This window comes from Biomphalaria glabrata, chromosome 1 (genome assembly GCF_947242115.1).
Source record: "Biomphalaria glabrata chromosome 1, xgBioGlab47.1, whole genome shotgun sequence".
Lineage (NCBI taxonomy): Eukaryota > Metazoa > Mollusca > Gastropoda > Planorbidae > Biomphalaria > Biomphalaria glabrata.
The window spans coordinates 34,269,915-34,290,237 of NC_074711.1; the positions used below are offsets into that span (position 1 = coordinate 34,269,915).

Here is a 20,323-nt window from a genome sequence, read left to right on the forward strand (position 1 = left end):
TTCCATGAAACACATTTCTACACTGTTAATAATCTATATTATAAAGTAGAAAATAAGGCGTATGTATGTATGTATGTATGTATATATGTATGTATGTATGTATGTATGTATGTATGTATGTATGTATGTATGTATGTATGTATGTATGTATGTAGAACATATTAATTATAGTCCATTCATTTCATATTTTAATCACATTAACATTCAAATTTGTTTTTCTAAAGCATTTTTACATAGGTCTACATTCGTTCGCCAATGTTTTCATAACAAGTTGAATTCTGGTCAATTAGCTATTTTTAACTCCATTCATAATATTTTTTATTCATGAATTCATGCATTCGATTTACTTATAACATTATTATTTTCTTTAATCATTTTTAATGCACTATATCAGTGACTATATCGGCAATACTCAAGTTAAGACCCGCGGGCAGCGGTTAATATCTGTCTAGTCTATACTATAAAGAAGAAAGTAAGGCGTATGTATGTTCCTTATAGAAATCAAAACAATCTTTTGATAAAACTTGGCAGAAATGTTCTTTGGATACTAACTGGAACCGTAACGTATGTATTGTAGCCCTAAAACAAACTTAAGACCCTCCAAAAAAAAATGTTGCCCAACTCTATGAAAGTATTGTTGTAAACTTGTTTCTCCCCCCCCCCCCCGACTGACCTTTTGTTTTCCCAAGTGAAAAACATTTTTAGTTGTGTTTGTGCTTGGAGGGAAACTGACCTGAGGGCTGTGTTGATGTGTTAACAGAGGAGTTATGAGTTTGAATGTCTTGATTGAGGATTTTTTTTCTATTGTGTTAGTGAATCGGGATATGTAAATTCGATTTGGAGATTGTGACATTATTTCTTTTTATCGGGGATATTAATTGATCATAGTTGGATTGTGCTTCTGCAATCGGAGAGATACCAGCGATCCTGAGAGCACGGTGAGTTATTTTCTTTAGTTCAATCCCACGTTGTAACAGTATTACTTTTCATGGATCTAGGCCATGTTTAGCATGTTTACATGAGACAAGATCGACAGGATCTAGATCTATCTTTTTTTAAACTACACTTTTCACAGATAGTTTTTTACTTTGACACATGAAAATACAAAATATAGTGTTGATATATGATGTAATGTTGCGTGAGAGTTAGTTCCCTTAGCGGATTAGGAAGTGTGTGTTGCTGTTCGTTATCTAATATGGTGGAATAAAGCCTGTGTGTATTTTGTATATCGGCCTTGTCGTTTATCTATGTATACTTGTATCTATGAGCTTATTAACATGGTGGCAGCGGTAACAAGAATTATTATTAGGTTTATATATGTTGTATTATTTATAGAATATGTGATCAGGTGTATTATGTTATTTTGTGGAGAAAGAAGGATGTTGATATATGATGTAATGTTGCGTGAGAGTTAGTTCCCTTAGCGGATTAGGAAGTGTGTGTTGCTGTTCGTTATCTAATATGGTGGAATAAAGCCTGTGTGTATTTTGTATATCGGCCTTGTCGTTTATCTATGTATACTTGTATCTATGAGCTTATTAACATATAGTCTATTGATTTCATTATTTAATAAAATTAACTTTCAAATGTGTGTTTCAAAAGCATTTTTACGAAAAGTTCGTTCCTTATATAAGCGAATATAGACGTCCTGACGTACTTTATAATCTCATTCATTGAACAAATCGGGTAAACCCGTTTTAATTGTACTTTATATCCTATTCATCTCGCGCTTCTTTCGTTTTTAATATATATGAATGTATCGGCTTTACGGGTAAACCCATTTTCGCAAAACTACTTTTATTTTCGTGGCGAAAGAGAAAAACTTGAAAGGAACATTAGCTAAGTTTAACATACACCTAAATCCAATCCATTACATTAGTAATACACGAACTAAGGCCTGCAGGCTAGTAAGATAATAATTATGATTTGTGAAGGACTTCGTAGTGGCTACTTAAGATCATGCGACAACTCCACCAAATGAATTAGTATGTGGCTGGACATTCATACGAATGTATTCACCCTAACGTCGCTCTCTATAAGAAATAAAGGCCTTAAGTTTCTTGATTATCGTTTAGTGAGTATAAGGGATTGACGTCTACTAGAAGCACTATAGACGTATCTAGGGTATTTACGGCAATGCATTAGATTAGTTTTTAGACTTTAAGTGTACAAGATTTTTTAAAATCACGACTCTCAAAGTGTTGCATTTAAAGAGAATATTATAAAGTCTTAAAACATTTTAATGGCATTCATGCGACCCTTTCGGTGACCCTTCGGCCTAACAGGGTACCGGCCAACAGGGCTGTCCAACCTTGCCGATGGCCTAGTCTATCTTAAAATGTTCGAATCCACAAAGCCAGTTTGTATTGCTCTATTATATTGCTATATTATATTGCTACAGTATAGTAGACTACTCAATAATTTAACCAATATGTCGCGGCTAACTACAGAGCAATAGAAAATTAACCCTTTGTTAGTCCGTAACGCAGACATCACTAACAGATGTATTGCTAGATCAAAGCTAAGATGTTCCTAGCATCTAGCAATCAGGTAATGAAGTAGGTGGAACTATTGATGAACTGCAATCTGAGTTGACCTGCCTTCCAATTCACTTTCATATAGACCTAACGTATTTAAACTAGATGCTAATCAGTCATTAAAATTTCTAGATTGATATTGTATATCAAATCTACAGAATTGTAGGTAATCAAATTAGTTTGGAGAAACGCTTATTTACGTAAATAAACCAAGATCAACGAAATCGCAGAGAAAAATTCACAAATTTAGATTTATGTATTTGATAAATGAAGCTTTGTATGTCATGTATATGTGTAGGTAGGTGGTCGCCTCTAAATATGGCTTGCATTGGCTGATGTGAGGGTCGTTGTCTAGGAGGATGAATAGCTGGCGAACTTCTCCAAGTCCCAGTTCAATTGCCGAACTAGCTTTAACCTATTGACGTCTTGTGTTGAAATATTTTAAGACACATTATTGTACTTTTACCAGTTATATCTATTTAGCACAATTTCATGCTTTTAGATTTCTCAATGCGCTATTATCCTAACGCTAATATCCGACCAGTTGAGTAAAAGGGATGGGGAAGGAAGGGGTTATCTGTTTGTTGTTACCGTCAGCGCTATTTGAAAAATGCATAAAAATGTACTGCTTGAATTTGGACTCAAGACTCAAGCCTCCTCAAGGGGAGTAATTCGTTCTTATACCACCATATTTTTCAAGTACAAGTTTTTCCATTGTTTGATACCAAACAAAATAATTAATTACCATTAGTAAATTTACTAGTTTTTTTTTTAAAAGATTCTTGATTTGTCAGGTAAAAGAAATAATTGTGCAGAACTTCCAACTGAGACCGAGATTGCGTGTAGTAGAAATAACGTGTACACACTTTCAACAAGACAGACAGAGTTGATATAAGCTTTCTTATATCCATATACGACGTTGTTACCTAGGTTGTTGTTTTTTTTTACTGGTAGATTAGTAATTATTTTGGATATGCTAAAAGGGTTAAGGGATTATGGATCGAATGTCTTAGATGTGTTAGAGTTGAGGAATGATACAGGAGGCATCGAATGTCTTAGATGTGTTAGAGTTGAGGAATGATACAGGAGGCATCGAATGTCTTAGATGTGTTAGAGTTGAGGAATGATAGAGGAGGCATCGAATGTCTTAGATGTGTTAGAGTTGAGGAATGATACAGGAGGCATCGAATGTCTTAGATGTGTTAGAGTTGAGGAATGATACAGGAGGCATCGAATGTCTTAGATGTGTTAGAGTTGAGGAATGATACAGGAGGCATCGAATGTCTTAGATGTGTTAGAGTTGAGAAATGATACAGGAGGCATCGAATGTTACATACACTAACAAAATATTTCGAAAGAAATTTGAGATACGTTCAAGACGCGCCTCTTGGTTAGAAGATAAAAGGAAATCACATAGTTAGTCAATATTTGTGATAAATACATTAGTTTGTCCAACTTTATGTTAGTTCAAGTATTTCCTCTATCCGCCTCTCCAACCCTTCAGCCTAGAAAAGACATTTTTGATCTCACTCAGAACACAACTTGAGGCCAAGGAAGATAACTGTCATGGCCACACTACTTCAAGACTTAGCTCCTATTAAATTTCAGTTTTCTAAATATGTATACATCGTTTCGAATGGAAGTGTCTGCTGATTTAAATTTAGGTTTGAACTACACAAATATTGCAACTCTCAAAGCAAACCATAGCACCAAACTTAGCATGAAAAATTTTATTTTAGGTTATTACAATTTAGATTTAAATATTTGTGAAATAATTCAACCGCTGTGAGTCATTGGCTGCTCCCAAATTCAACATTCTAGAAGTAAGTCTAGAAACAATAGATTCTACCGTGGTCCTAGATTTGTGAATGGTGTTGAATGGATTGCTATTATTGCTGCTCTTGTGTATATAAGTATTGTGCATCTTTCACGCTCATTTGTAATGCTTAGTGGGCTGTATCTCAATATCATAGGTGGAAATTTGGGAGTTAGTTGTTTCTGCAAAATGGTTTCCGGGCTACAACTGCTGAGTCAATAAAAAGCTCATGTTAAAATCTCAAATTAAAAATGTTAAGTCTTCATCTGGATTCGAACTCTCGCCAAAGCTGTTTATGACATCACATTAGTGGTGTCATTGGTATTTTTTTTTTACATTATTCGTATTGAACCACTCTTAGTCATCCTTCCCGTCAATTTTAATTTTGAATGTCAACAGTTTTCATTATAAGAACAGACGCTGATGTAGCTCAAGTACCAAAGAGTGGGAGTCAAGTTCATGTCCCAAAGATTGAGAGCCACTGAGGTTGTTCATATACCAAAGATTGAGAGCCACCCTGGTAAGGGTCGGCCCTAACAATAGAGTGGCCCTAATACGAAACGTATTACGCAGGGCCCAGACAGGGATAAGGATAATATGGATTAAGATTTTGTATTAGAAAATAAATTCGTATTTACATTTTTTTTTTCATTCTTTATTAAGTATAAAATCTTAATTAAATTTACTTTATGAGCCTTGCGTGTAGCGAAGTCATACAGTATATCATCAGAATTCTGTTTCCTAGATTTGTATGAGCTTTCAAGAGATATTAATAATTTTAGGAAATTTCCTGGAAAATCAGGAAGCCGCGGGAACCCTTTTATATAAGTAATAATGGTTTAATTTCATAATTTACAAATAGAATTAGAGCGGGCTTATTAAAGTACGGGCCCACTGCGGCCGCATAGGTTGCAGTGGTCTAAGGCCGGCCCTGACCCAGGTAGTTCTTGTCCCAAAGATAGAAAGCCACTGAGGAAGCTTAAGAACTATAAAGTGAGACCCACTTAGTTTATGTCCCAAAGATTAAGAGCCACTCTTGTAGTTCATGTACCAAAGTTTGAGAACCGCTGTGGTAGTTTATATTTATCTCAAATTGTATTACCTCTACAATCTCTTCAACAAATTTTATTTATCTCTTTATTGAGTTGGAGACGGGTCCAATTGGAGTCTCTATCTCACGGGTCATTGAAGTGTAATGTTTTTCTCCTATAGATTCACTTCTCACACAGCCAGATATATTTTATGAGCATTTTATTTTTTAGTTTTTGCAAATGATATTAACAATTTTTCTTCCCATCCGATTTCACATAAAAACCATTCAGAAACAGATTTGCTCAGTTCATACCCATTTGTGTGAGTGTCAATCAAAGGGGAGATCAAGTCTGGAGGTGTAGAGCCTGGCCCCCAGAGAGCATCTCGAGATCCGCTATTGGATGGATAGCTGCATAGGCCTACAGCGTTGATGCTTACCATGTCTAGGACTAGTTCTTCACTTCGCCTGGACGACGCGATATGTTATATGATACATTGATCTACGCAAAGATATTTACTGCGTTTCAGTCGATACCGACGTTGTGAACTTCTTGTGGACAAATAAGGGATACTTTAATACATCACCGAGTCTTCTTCTGTAGACGTTTTCTTCGATTTTTTTCAAAACGCATTCATATCATTCAGGACATTATAAGGCCTAAGCTATTTAAGATATGGGCCCTCTTGTAATCAACATAAGGCAATGTTTCCTTTGCTTTTTTTTTTTTCAAAATAATTGTAAATATCCCTGGAACTATTTTGGGTGATTCCCAATCAAGTGGTGGCCCAAAGCCATATTTTATGTTGCCGATATGTAAATCCGCAATTAGCTTATTTGTATTTCTCATTTTTTTCTCAAGATAAAAAAAAATCAAATTAAATGATGGCATCAGCCTGATTATAGATTTTATTAAAATATTTTGCCGTTTGCTATGTGCCCTAATTTGTTATGAACATTTTAAATAGCTGGTTTTATGCCATATCTTTAAAAAGAAAAGTTTTAATAGTTATCACAGTTCTTTCTTCTAATTAATAGAAATAACCTATAAGCCATTTTGTTTTTAGCCCAATGTCTCTATTTTGGGGTGGTTAATGTTCGTAAGGAAAAAGTTTGGGTTAGAGTTGTCTATCTTCTTCTCACTGCTATTACTTCTCTGAGTTTAAGCTTTAGAGTATTGATGAATCTATAAAAAGAAATATTTTTACAAAGCTTATATCAACTCACTCTGGATGTTTGTCTTGTAAAATGTGTATAAATGTTATTTCTTCCACACACAAAAACACATTTCAAGCAACAATTTTTCTACATGCCATTGGGTCCGATACTGCTTATAAGAATGATTACAAAGTACGCTTATTAAAATTAGAATTTCATTATGGAAAATGTTTATGATGACTAATTAATATACTGGAGCATTAAACTTTTTTTTCTCTCCCTTAATCCTATTAGATTTGTAAGCTATTTCAAATAATTGAACAATTTTCTAGTTTCAAGTAGGTGTGTGATGTAATGAAGAAGTAGTTTTCTAGTATCTAGGAGAACACACTCGAAGGATTTAATTAGCACTTAGAGACTACATTAGTTTATAAACTCAAAAAAAGTTCATTCGTACTTAGATGTTAGTACATGTACTTAGAAACTGTTTCATTTGAAGTAGTGGTAAAATTGGCTCCACTTGCGTTCAGAAGTAGTTTTGAAGTTCTTGATTTTCTTTTTATATTTTTTTTTAGTTAAGATATTTCTAGTAAATCTACTAATAGGGTCAGTGACATATCAATAGTCTGGAGATGAGATTGACCGTTACCTGGCAGTTGCATCATTTTTATCAAGTCATTAGAGTGTGGTGTAGACATTTCTGGCACCGGACAGTAAAATCAGGACTTTGAACTCTTGGACAGACCAACAAACTTCACACATATTGGACCCCTCTCTCATCGTCTCTTATTTGACTTAAAAAAAACTACACTAAAAAAATCATTTTGGCGGTACCACAACTAAGCCCCTTCGGCAGGCCCTCTCTCGCTGGTCTGACAGTCAATGCCAGAGATTTACTTGTGCTATAGCTCCACATCAGTCACCAATACCCGACAGGAAACGGCTGTAAAAATGTAACGTGATCGCGGCACTGACATCGCATGCCCCACTTCCTGTCATGTGATGACATAACTCTGATTCGGGACACGAAGAGGTCCAAAGATCGAAGCGTCAAAATCCAAGCAAACTATTTCTGTGCCCGCCTGAAACCGAAGAAGTGGAAAGATAATAGGACTTCCTCCAGACATCTCCAAAACTCTTCCTAGTCTATTAATTCTGACTCTAGCAATGTTCACCGAGACTTGGACGAGGGTGACATCCAAGGCGGCTTGATGTTTTCATTCACAGACTACGCTCTTACAACATGATAACATTTCTATTTAAGGTCAACGTATTTGTTGTGCATTGGTCTGCCACCATTTTCGACTCGGTTGTCACCGAATGAGACATTTTCAAGTGGAATGGAAGCGATCCTCTGCGGTTTAAGTTCGAATTCCGGTGATGGCTGGTGATTTGAATAACGTGTGAATCCTTTAGTTAGCCTGTTCTCTTTTGTACATAAAAATGTTTCGAAAAGTATAATAGAAAACAAAATGTAATTTTACCTCGCATTCTCGAAGGGAAATTGCACTCATGTAAATGTGGTGTATAAATGTGGTGTATGGTGGTATAACAGGAATGTCGAACTTTACATTGCAGTAACAGGAGTCTATAACTAGATTAAGTAGCGGTCTTATTACAGTTAAGGTAATGATTTAATTAAAGAGATTAAGAAAATATCAAAGGCCGAATAATTGGTTTAGTGTGTATTCATACTTCATCGACATGACTATTGTTATCTTACTGTTGTGTATTGGAAGAAAATGTTCAACGTAAATCTTCCCAAAGCTTTTTATTTTTAGATTTATTTATTAAAAGTCTAACTCATCTAAATGTTACTTATAAAGATTTGTGATGACCAAACTAGTCACGTGACATGCGCGTGGGAAAATTCTGTTGACCCTTAGGTTTTGGTCTTAGTGCCCTAGCCAAGTTTTTGTAGAATTCGCCTGCTAAGACTGGTTTCTACTGGTCTATAATATTTCCCTTTTCTAGACACGTCAATTTTCTGTTCAAAGTATTGATCTAGGTCATGATTTGTTTTTCTTTTGATTAAATATCTTTCATTTGAATGGATATCTTCATATATTTTTTTTAATTCTACGTTTAGAAAATGTCTCCCTTAAAGTGGACATCTTTAATAGAAATGTGCATCATCACTACAAATGTTCTTGACACGGGAGAAAGATTTCAGTCTGACGTGCTCAGTTCTGTATATGTCCTCACATCAGGTTGCTGTGACCTGCTCAGTTCTGTATATGTCCTCACGTCAGGTTGCTGTGACCTGCTTAGTTCTGTATATGTCCTCACATCAGGTTGCTGTGACCTGCTCAGTTCTGTATATGTCCTCACATCAGGTTGCTGTGACCTGCTCAGTTCTGTATATGTCCTCACATCAGGTTGCTGTGACCTGCTCAGTTCTGTATATGTCCTCACGTCAGGTTGCTGTGACCTGCTCAGTTCTGTATATGTCCTCACGTCAGGTTGCTGTGACCTGCTCAGTTCTGTATATGTCCTCACATCAGGTTGCTGTGACCTGCTTAGTTCTGTATATGTCCTCACATCAGGTTGCTGTGACCTGCTTAGTTCTGTATATGTCCTCACATCAGGTTGCTGTGACCTGCTTAGTTCTGTATATGTCCTCACATCAGGTTGCTGTGACCTGCTCAGTTCTGTATATGTCCTCACATCAGGTTGCTGTGACCTGCTTAGTTCTGTATATGTCCTCACATCAGGTTGCTGTGACCTGCTTAGTTCTGTATATGTCCTCACATCAGGTTGCTGTGACCTGCTCAGTTCTGTATATGTCCTCACATCAGGTTGCTGTGACCTGCTTAGTTCTGTATATGTCCTCACATCAGGTTGCTGTGACCTGCTTAGTTCTGTATATGTCCTCACATCAGGTTGCTGTGACCTGCTTAGTTCTGTTTAAGTCCTCACATCAGGTTGCTGTGACCTGCGAAGTAAAGCATCACTTTCTCGACGATTTATTTTTTGGAAATAAAATTTTTGTTCATTTTTTTTTATTTTATTTTATAACAAAAATTGTAGTGAAGGATAGTTTAAAAAAGCCAGACTATAAAGTTTTCAAATGAAACAGTCAGGATTGAAGTTCATGTTGAATCTTGAATTTTGAAAGAAAATTTATCTGAGAAGATCGATGAGTGTTAGACATTCATGCTTTGCATATTTTCACAAAGTTAGAAGTTAACTATATTAAACAAATGTAGTACATAAAACCTTCAATGTAAATTGTCGACAGTTCGAAATGTTAGATCCCCAGTTGACATGTAACTTTGGAAGATAATGATATTGTTTATTTAGATTAGATACTAGAATGTTGGACCCTATAGCCATAGTTTTCTACAATTTGATTACTGCTATGCAAGTTCTTTTTTTTTTTTTTTTGTCATTTCTTTTGCGAGAGGTATGTAATTCCTTTACTTTATCCGGTGTTAAAAACATAAAAAATAAAGCCAGCTATATATCATTAGAGCTTCGCCCACCTGGTTGGTCGGTGGTGACGTCAGGAGCGCTTCCGGAATAAATTGAACGACGTCTGATGTCTTGGTGTGCTGCTTTAATTAGTGACCAATTGCTCGCTGCTACTTGATCTTAAAGTGCGTCAGACAGCAGGTGTCCATTGACATAGACGCTGGGGTGATCTACATTTTGATACTAGAACATTCTGACCGATAGACTACAAGTCCACATTTTAATAGTGCGAACAGGTTTGGTGAGCAACCAGCTCTGTTTGTTGAAGAATGAGGCTCTGTTTGCTGAGGAATGAGGCTCTGTTTGCTGAGGAATGAGGCTCTGTTTGCTGAAGAATGAGGCTCTGTTTGCTGAAGAATGAGGCTCTGTTTGCTGAAGAATGAGGCTCTGTTTGCTGAAGAATGAGACTCTGTTTGCTGAGGAATGAGGCTCTGTTTGCTGAGGAATGAGGCTCTGTTTGCTGAGGAATGAGGCTCTGTTTGCTGAAGAATGAGGCTCTGTTTGCTGAAGAATGAGGCTCTGTTTGCTGAAGAATGAGGCTCTGTTTGGTGAGGAATGAGGCTCTGTCTGGTGCGGAACCAGCTCTGTTTTGTGCTGAGGAAGCTTTTTGTTTCTCTTTCATGACTAGATAAAAGTCTGATATTTAATCGAAACGTCGCTGTTTCTATTACCTTTACCTATCTCTTAGTCTGTTGGACCGTTGGGGCACCATGCAATACTTGTCGACCGTCTTTCTCCATTTCTCTCTGTCTTTTGCCTTGTTTAAAACCTCAACCAATGGTAGGCTCATCCATTCTTTTATGTTTGTTTCTATTACTAAAAGAAAAATAACTACATCTTTGTCATGGTATTCTATTTAAATACTTATACCTAATTTAATGTATGCTTTTATTGTAGACAAATAAACATTTTAAATATTCTTGATGTAGTATTACACTGTACAACTGTGTTGCATGCCAAATTCACTGTAAATACTGCTCTAACTTTTCATAGTTGTCGGTCTTTTTGCTTCAAAGAAAATTTTGAGAAGTTCAATTAAATAATATATATAATAAATATAAAAAATACTTTTATTTAAAATATATATTATATTGAGTGAAATTGCAATAATTATTTTTAATAAATCATATCAGTGAATTTGACTAACAACTATACATTTGTGACATTGTAAATATTGTATTAATTGGTTTTATTAAGCGCAAAGGGGGAGGTATCTGGGAGAAGGTTTCTGTGTTGTCTTTTCAAAAACTTTTTAAAAAGAAAGCTGCTTGAGTCTGAATTCGAAATCGAGGTCTCAAGCATCCATAATATTAGAATGACGTATCAGTCACTGACCTATTCAAGTACGTATAAATGTATAGTCTATTGCTATACAAGGGTTATATCCCATTAGCTTACCACATTATCTATATAAAGCAAAATTATTTAATAAAGACAAAGTGGTTTAATTTTTCCATGTGTTGTCATTGACAATGGACAATTGTGCAAAGTTTCAACTTGATCTGTGAGAGGAAAGTAAAAGAACGAACGTCAACAAGATTCCTCCTTGACTGACAGAGTTGAAATACTTTTGTTAAAATAGTGGTATTTAGTTTTCAGTCACATCAAAGTAGGTCACACAAAATATGCCAATGAACTGAATAAATGATTTATGTTTTCCTGATTCTCTTCAAACTATTGACATTGAAATGGAACAACGGAAACAAACTCTTCGTCTCTTCAGATCTTGGGGGTGAGCGAACTTATTACTACAACAGATACTAATTACACGGTCTGTCGCGTCCGAAACACATTCACAGAAATCCTATTTCAGTGTGCATCAAATCTTGTAAATCTTTTTAAATTTGAGATCATGGACAAGAGCTATGAATAGATCTAGAGACCCAGATTCTATTATATTTGCTTGACTTGTTAGCATGCTATGAGTAGATCTAGAGACCCAGATTCTATTGGCTTGACTTGTTAGCATGCTATGAGTAGATCTAGAGACCCAGATTCTATTGGCTTGACTTGTGAGCATGCTATGAGTAGATCTAGAGACCCAGATTCTATTGGCTTGACTTGTTAGCATGCTATGAGTACATCTAGAGACCCAGATTCTATTTAATTGACCTGTCCGCTGCTATGAGTAGATCTAGAGACCCAGATTCTATTTGCTTGACTTGTTAGCATGCTATGAGTAGATCTAGAGACCCAGATTCTATTGGCTTGACTTGTGAGCATGCTATGAGTAGATCTAGAGACCCAGATTCTATTGGCTTGACTTGTTAGCATGCTATGAGTAGATCTAGAGACCCAGATTCTATTTAATTGCCCTGTCCGCTGCTATGAGTAGATCTAGAGACCCAGATTCTATTTGCTTGACTTGTTAGCATGCTATGAGTAGATCTAGAGATCCAGATTCTATTTAATTGACTTGTCAGCTACTATGAGTAGATCTAGAGACCTAGATTCTATTTAATTGACTTGTTAGCATGCTATGAGTAGATCTAGAGACCCAGATACTATTTAATTGACTTGTTAGCATGCTATGAGTAGATCTAGAGACCCAGATACTATTTAATTGACTTGTTAGCATGCTATGAGTAGATCTAGAGACCCAGATACTATTTAATTGACTTGTTAGCATGCTATGAGTAGATCTAGAGACCCAGATACTATTTGCTTGACTTGTCAGCTGCTATGAGTAGATCTAGAGACCCAGATTCTATTTAATTGACTTGTCAGCTGCTATGAGTAGATCTAGAGACCCAGATACTATTTAATTGACTTGTCAGCTGCTATGAGTAGATCTAGAGACCCAGATTCTATTTGCTTGACCTTTTAGCTTACCTAGCACGACAACATCAATTATTTATTCCAAGTAAACTATCGCCTAGAAAAGAACACATTGATTGATTTGCTGGTATGACGTTTTCGTGACTTACTCATGATTCCTTACTATCCTGACATTTGACCTTATTGTTTGTACTGGGCTTCACGCGCCCACGCCACTGTCACTCACGTACGTTTTAAATTTCTTTAATATACGAGTATTTTGAATGTAATGCACAGATTTTTCCTCTGAAGTTCAATACATGTTTAAATCGCTGGAGTTTAAAGGGACTTCTGAATAATCTGAAACCATCAATTACAATCTAGATGGAACAACCTTTAACAGAGAGCAGTAAGTGTTGGAGGTTTCTTATCAATCTTTATCTAAAGCCAATGTCTTTGTCCTACACAAATGTTGGCTCTGATAGTACTTTGGCTTTCAAGAGCTCTAGCAACCAGTTCAACATTAATACTCGAATGAGTTTACTGGACTTCGGTTGTCACTGTTTGCAAGAAAAGCTTATAACAACTCTATCTGTCTGTCTGCCTGTCTGATAACAAGGTTTGTACAGGTATAGGTTATTTCTCCGGCACCCAATCTCGGATCAACTGAAAATTTGCACAATTATTTCCTCTAACTAGCAACACAAGAATCAGTAACAAAAAAGCTAATTAGTTAATTAACTACTGATAATAAATTATTTTGTTGGTATCTAAAACAAGGGAAGACATTGTCCTTGACTGTAGTGTGTGTATAAGCTGCATTAGTCGACTTTATAGGTCGCCTTTCTAAATTGAAACTAACAATATATAACTAAACAATCTTCTCTAGTCATAAGTACCTCACTAGCAGAGTGGTTAGCAAGTCGGCCCAATGAGGCGTATGCCACTAGCTCGATTTTATGTCGTTCCCTTTTTTTTTACCAATTAGGATAAAATCCGCCCATGTATCCCTTTCTTACCCCCCTCCCATTTTCCGATTTTTCCAACTTGTTAGTTTGCGTGATAAGATGAAAGAGTATTGAGAAATGTAAATAGATTGACAAGATTTGGTGCACAATGAAAATAGGATTTCAGTGAATGTGTAATTAGTATCTGTTGTAGTAATAAGTTCGATCACCCCCAAGATCTGAAGAGACGAAGAGTTGACAAAAATAATGGACATCATTCACCAATCGTAAACAAACAACATTTAGCCACGTAATCATATTGATTAAAAAAATGAAAATTACGTATCACGTGAAAGCCTTTATGGATTGCGTAATTTGTATAGAAGATATCGAGAACCACGTGGCAAAATTTTGTTTGTTTACAATTGGTGAATGAGGTCCATTGGTGAAACGTTATAAATCGCAAAGATTTATTGTTGTTGGTCTAGATCTCTTACAAATTTAATTACTTGACTGATCCAAACTAATTGATACAACTACACTTCGTATAAGCTTTGTGCTTTTTTATGTCTTCTCGCTATTTCATAATGCAGCCAAAAAGGATCCTCATTATCATCATCAAGTTCTGTTTGAGTTGGGAGGAGTAAGGGGCTAGAGACTTATGTCCCCTGATAAAACCTCGTGAATGAGTGTGTTTACATAGAGGTCAAAGTTCAAGAGTAAGCACAACATGGATACGAAGAGACTTAAACCTGCTATTGTTCTTTTTCCTTCCGCCAGGAGAACATCGCAAAATGTCCTAATTGAATTGAAATTAATATTTTTACTCTCTATACACATTTTGTTATTAGCCAAACTGATTCTACACACAAACAAATGTGTTTAGAAAACAAATGAATCAATCTGGGGGTGGGGGGTGGGTGGGTGTGATTTTTTTAGATTCGTCTTCCTCTTTATCAAAATTATTTGTCATCGAAGAGTTTTAAAACTTTCCGCAATTTCCTTTCTGAGCAAAGTGGACTATCTTTTTTCTTTTACCTCTATAATCTACTGACAGACCTTGGTACCATGAGAAAATTCAACAATTAGACTTGCTTCAAAAAAATTTGAGAATCACTGATTTAAGTCATTCTTATCGAGAAAACCCGAAACTCAGCTGTTCGTGACGCTGTAACGTGGCAGTGCAGGTCTAGATGACAGAGGTATGATAGTAGCTCTGTAGTCCCGTGAACAGAATCAGACTCGGCCATTAGCACTGACTTGTTTTATGACACAGTTATTGACTGCCTGACATGTGTCACAGCACTCACGATGTTTGGGGCAGTAGAGGGAAAGCTCGATGAAAGGATGAGATAGATATTTTTGATTTTTTTTTTTTTAGAGTTTCTCGTTTTGCACTATTGCAGTGGATTTGAAGGTGAGGTGAGCGATGAATGGGAAAATGGGACAAAACATGAGTAGTCTAAAAAAAACTACAGAGCTACAGTAGGCTTGACATGGAGCGAACATGAATTACAATAGCTGATATCAACATTTATCAACTCATTCTCTGCCTATTCGCTTAATTGTTATTGCATGTTAGTTTTGCAACACACATTCTCGGATCAAGTTAAAATTTTACTCAAATATTTGTTGTACCTAACAAAACATAAATCAGTAAAAAAAATAACCAGGTAGTTAATTAATTATTTTGTTTGGTATCGAAAAATAGAAATAAATGCTAGTAATTGAGAAATTCGGTTGTATATGTGGACTTCTTTCCCTTATTATATTGTTTGGTATCTCGAACAAGGGAAAAATTGTAATTGACTGAAGTGGTGGTATAAGCTGAATTAGCCCCCTTTATAGTCGTCGTTTGAGTCTTAGTGAACACAAACCTGAAAAATAGGACGAGACATTAGAAACAATAGATAACTCTACAATCTTCCATGTTCAAAACCTCTCTACTAGCAGAGTGGTTACCGTGTTGGCTTGAGAAAACTGAGAAGGCTTGAGCCATGAGTCCCAATTTAGGTCGTTCCCCCATTTTTTTTATTTTAATAAATGCTTTTTTATTGTTAGTCTAAATCTATTACAACTTTAATTACATAACTGATCCAAAATAATTGATACAAATACGCTCAAGATAACTTTTCTTTTTTTAAGTTTTTTTTTCATATTTTCTTTTTTTCCTTTGTAATCCCGAACATAAAGCTGATAGTAAGTTTAGCTGATGAAGTGGCACTGAATAAATGAGAGAAAATACAGTCTTGATGAACTCAATAAGAAGCAGGCTTGGGACAATGTTAACTCCAAGAAAATGTCCTGCAAGAGTTCAACGCGCTAACTATCGGCGATGAACTGCTTGAAAAAGTCTGTTTAAGACGATTGCTGTTTAATATACTCATTGAACAGCTTTAGTGGCAGGCTTTATGCAATCAATTGTAAGCTAAGTTTTTAAAATTTACGATTTTTTTCCTCCTATGTAAGAAGACAAAGATCTAAGCTTAAATGTGTTTTTTAATATGTTCTCGTTTAGGTCCACGCTGGTCATGCACGCGTATGATAACCCCAATAGGAGCAGTTAGGTCATTAATCTTACACAATCAACACAGGAATGAAATTATGGAGAAAAAAATTCCTTCTGAATGTTGAGCCTTTGTGTATTTTCATCTGAATATTGAATTGCGAGTTGATAATGTGAGTCAAAACTCGTCGAAAATGGTTGAAGTGTAAAAATGTCTTCCAACAAATAATCAACTTTATGATACGGAATTAAAACTATACAAATCAGATATCATTATAGAGATATTTTAAAGATTCCACCCATAAGGGACGTCATTTATCTTGATATCTTTACAGTAATAGCTCGTCCAATGAAACAAAACAAAAATTCCTAATTTGCATATGTTTTGAGTAGGCATTCATGTAGCCAGCTTAATTTGCAATCAATTCTTATCAATAGATTCTTAATGTCAATAATTTGTAGCAATCATAGGATAAGTTTTCAGCCGTAGAAACAGAAGCAGTTTATGTTGCAGTTAATGTTGCAGTTAATGTTTCAGGATGCAACGCCCTATCCGTTTTGGCCATCGATCAGTTCAAAAATCGTACCTCCCAGTGCGCAGTAATGTTGAAGAATAAAAACTTCAAGTTCTTAAACAATCATACTTAATAATGTGCATTTTCAACAAAATAAACAGATGTTCCTACAGATGTTTCTACACAGACACACACACACACACACAAGCATAGAAACACACACACACACAAACAAAGCTACACTGTCGAGGACAAAGTATTTGTAACAATATTTTAATTTCCAGAAATTGAATAACAATAGAAGCTGTTTTTAATTTTCATTTTTTTCTCTGTGAGATTTTTATAAATGGAATCTCCATTGAATCCGGTTTACAAAATATGGATATATTGATAATCTATGTGTTTTAAAATTGCATATAAAAATGTGTACACGCTTTGTAACACCACAGAATCAATTCTATTTCTATTATTTGCAATAAATGTTTTGGATGATTGGAAGTAGATTATTGATGTAACTCTAAGGCAGGCACTCAACGAAAGACAGGTTGACAAGAGTAAACGATGTATTTATTTATGATAAATGCAAATGAAGCATCGACAAATGGTACGGGTAATAGTAACTAGTTAGACTTGGACTTCTGCTATAAAGTCACAGGGAGTAATATGTCTAAGTTCTAAGAGTCCTACTTTATACCAGAACACAGAACAGACCACCGACACACTTCCCAGTGTCGCTCCAGGTCTCCCAAACAGTTTCCTAGTATCACACAGGACAGCACTCAGCACCAGACTGTTCAGACTGCCATGACTTCTAGCCGGCTTCCCAACAGTCCTTCTTGTTTACGTTCACTAGTGCGCTTGTGCGCACCTCAAGCGCTGGTGCTCAGAATCTTTTCAAATTGACTTTCAGCTTAAAGAAAACTGTAGGCTGTACATGATATCCTTCTGTTCATTTTTTTTGGGGGGACATCACGAGTGAATATCTTTATATTATTAGCTTCATTATTTTTCTTCTTTGTTGATCTTTTGGTATTAGGACGAGAAGTAAGAAACTTGTTCTAAGAATGTTCAAGTGTGTGTTTTATCTAAGAGACAAGGCCACTACTTTTTCTCAGTATCAGCACCATTGTAGCTGTTTTCTGTCGTCGCAAGTAAGAATGTCTAATTTCTTGGGTTGCCACGGATGGATAACGAATTAACTCCCTTTCCTTCCACTCGTCTAATACCTTACAGAAGGCTTCCTGGTCGTGCTGTATGCGCGCTGGACTGTCGTTCGTTTGTCTCGATGGTCCCGGGTAAATACCTGCCCGCTGCCATCTACTGTCCTCCTGCTGGACGTTTGAACTAGGAAGTGGATTAGCTTTTACTCTGAAGGAACATCTGAAAAATGTAAACATTTGACAGACATTTTTACAATATCTTTCCATGCCTTTAAATGTGAGCGCCCCCAATCCAGTGGGGAATTTTTTTTTTCAAATTTCATTTCCGACTGACGCAGGTCATGCGTTGTAATTTTCTTTTCACGTGGGTGTTGTCTTTCAACCATGGTAAGGTTGAAGCGGTATGACAACTCCCCATGGAAAGTGGTATAGCAATGTCAAGGCATGTTTATATAAGTGTGTAACATTCTCCAGCTTAAAAGAAAGCCTTTATTTAAATAACTTTCTAAAGTAGTCTTATACACAAGTGTCTTGGGGAAAAATATCAACAATAAAAAAAACACTTGCTGCTATACCTACAAAGCTTATTAACTATAATCACAATAATCATTAATCTGACACAATGGAAACAAGTGGGTCCTATGGTTCCCCCGAGAGGAGAAGATGCGCCTACTCACTTGGTAGATATTAATATATGGGAGCTTCCAGACACTTGCTAGGTTGTCACAAATATTCACTGTAGCTAAGTAAACAAAGTAGTCGGTATTACTAGTTACAAAATAAACATTGAAGATTAAGGCTGAAACCTACATATTTTTCCACACCTGATGCAGATAAAGTCGTTGTCCGCTGGGGGTCTGTTTCAGTTCTTTTCGTCTTCTGCGCCTGTCTTCAATATGGGATTTTCTTTTGATCTCAAATGTGTGTCACCTGGCTTTTGTGGATTTTTGTTGCAAGATGTAGAGACCCGGTTGTTTATTTCTCGTGATATTGACGCATGGTCGGACATAGTGCTGGACAAGTGGTCAACAACATTAAAGAAATGGCCTTCACATTGATTTTGTGGAGCTCGATTAGTTTCGTTTGGGGACTGTTGAAGCAGGGACCCCGTTTTTCTGAGGTTGATGGACAGTCCAAACGAAGCAGCAGACTCAACAAACTCGTGGACTACAACTTGAAGCTTCTGCTTGGCGTGTGGAAGCAATGCGAAATGATCCGTAGAGAGCAGCTCCGTAGCTCAATCTCTTTAATTGTAGCAAGTTAGAGCAATCGCCGTATGCTAAATATACTGTCATAGGTGTGGAACTTGATGTATAAATATAAAAGAGATTTAAATCACATATAAGATGATACAAAAGTTAAAATAAACTTTTATTGTGGATTTATTACATAGAGTTCAATATTTCTCCCCTTCAACCATTTGTCTCGTTACTTCTCGTGTTGTCTCATTACTTCTAGTGTTGTCTCGGTTTCTTTAGAAAAAAAAAAGTTTTAGTTCAAATAGTAGTTTTTTTTTTATTATCTCGACAATCTGAAAACATCAGTCACAATCTAAAAATCTAAAATTGGAACCAGTGAAATCTGCCCATGTGGAGTGTCACCAGAGAATGCTGACCATGTCCTCCAAAACTGCTCTCTCTACCAAGAGGCCCGCACAAGACACTGGCTTCAAAACACCCCAATATAAAGAAAACTATATAGAGAGCTCCCTGGTTTGGAAACCACTCTGCAGTTCACCTCGTATATTGATCTAGTCATCTGAACGTTCCAACATAAAAATGAGAAAGAAGAAGAAGAAAAAAAGTCACAATCTAGATGGAACAACTTACAACAATGAGCAGTAAGTGACCTAGATTTGGTGGATGGTTCTCATCAATCTTTATCAGGGACGGACTGGGTGTCAAAATCGGCCCAAGCATTTCTATACCATCCGCCCCATAACTTGACATAAGATGTTCAAGGAATGCGGCAAAAAAAGAAACATAACGCCATTAGCTTTTATGACAGTGGACGTCTTATTAACTGCCATGTGGGGTTAAACAGGTGGACAGTGGTCATCAGAGAGAGAACCGATTATGTCTTTAGAAATAGAACATTAGCTGGAGCCTGGCTCGAGGCTTGCAATGATAACGGATCAAACCAACAATCTTAACAGCTTTACCTACACGTTTATCTATAGCATGAGAAACTTGGGCCATGGCGTGTGTCGTTTTTCATCACTTCCTCTGTTTCCTGTTTTCATTCATTATGAGTCAGTGGGAGCTCACCCTGGACCTATCGTTATAGTAGAGCCGCAACATCGCAACCTGTGGGCAGTTTAAACCAATAGCTAGCTCATCGCCACGACACATGTCTTGACGTCACGACCTGGAGTAACTGTTCTCGGCTCGTCTTATCGATCCGTCTGTGACATGGATGGAAGA

The 20,323-nt window shown here is 36.4% G+C and overlaps 1 protein-coding gene across 2 annotated transcripts in view; it reads left to right on the forward strand.

Moving 5' to 3' along the window:
- Positions 1-763: 763 nt before the first annotated feature.
- Positions 764-20,323, forward strand: part of LOC106051911 (G-protein coupled receptor dmsr-1-like) — a 264,250-nt gene continuing 244,690 nt past the window's right edge. For both annotated transcript variants that reach the window (XM_056033611.1, XM_056033619.1), the window contains exon 1: positions 764-938. The gene's annotated coding sequence lies outside the window, so the exon portion shown is untranslated. The remainder of the gene's footprint in view (positions 939-20,323) is intronic.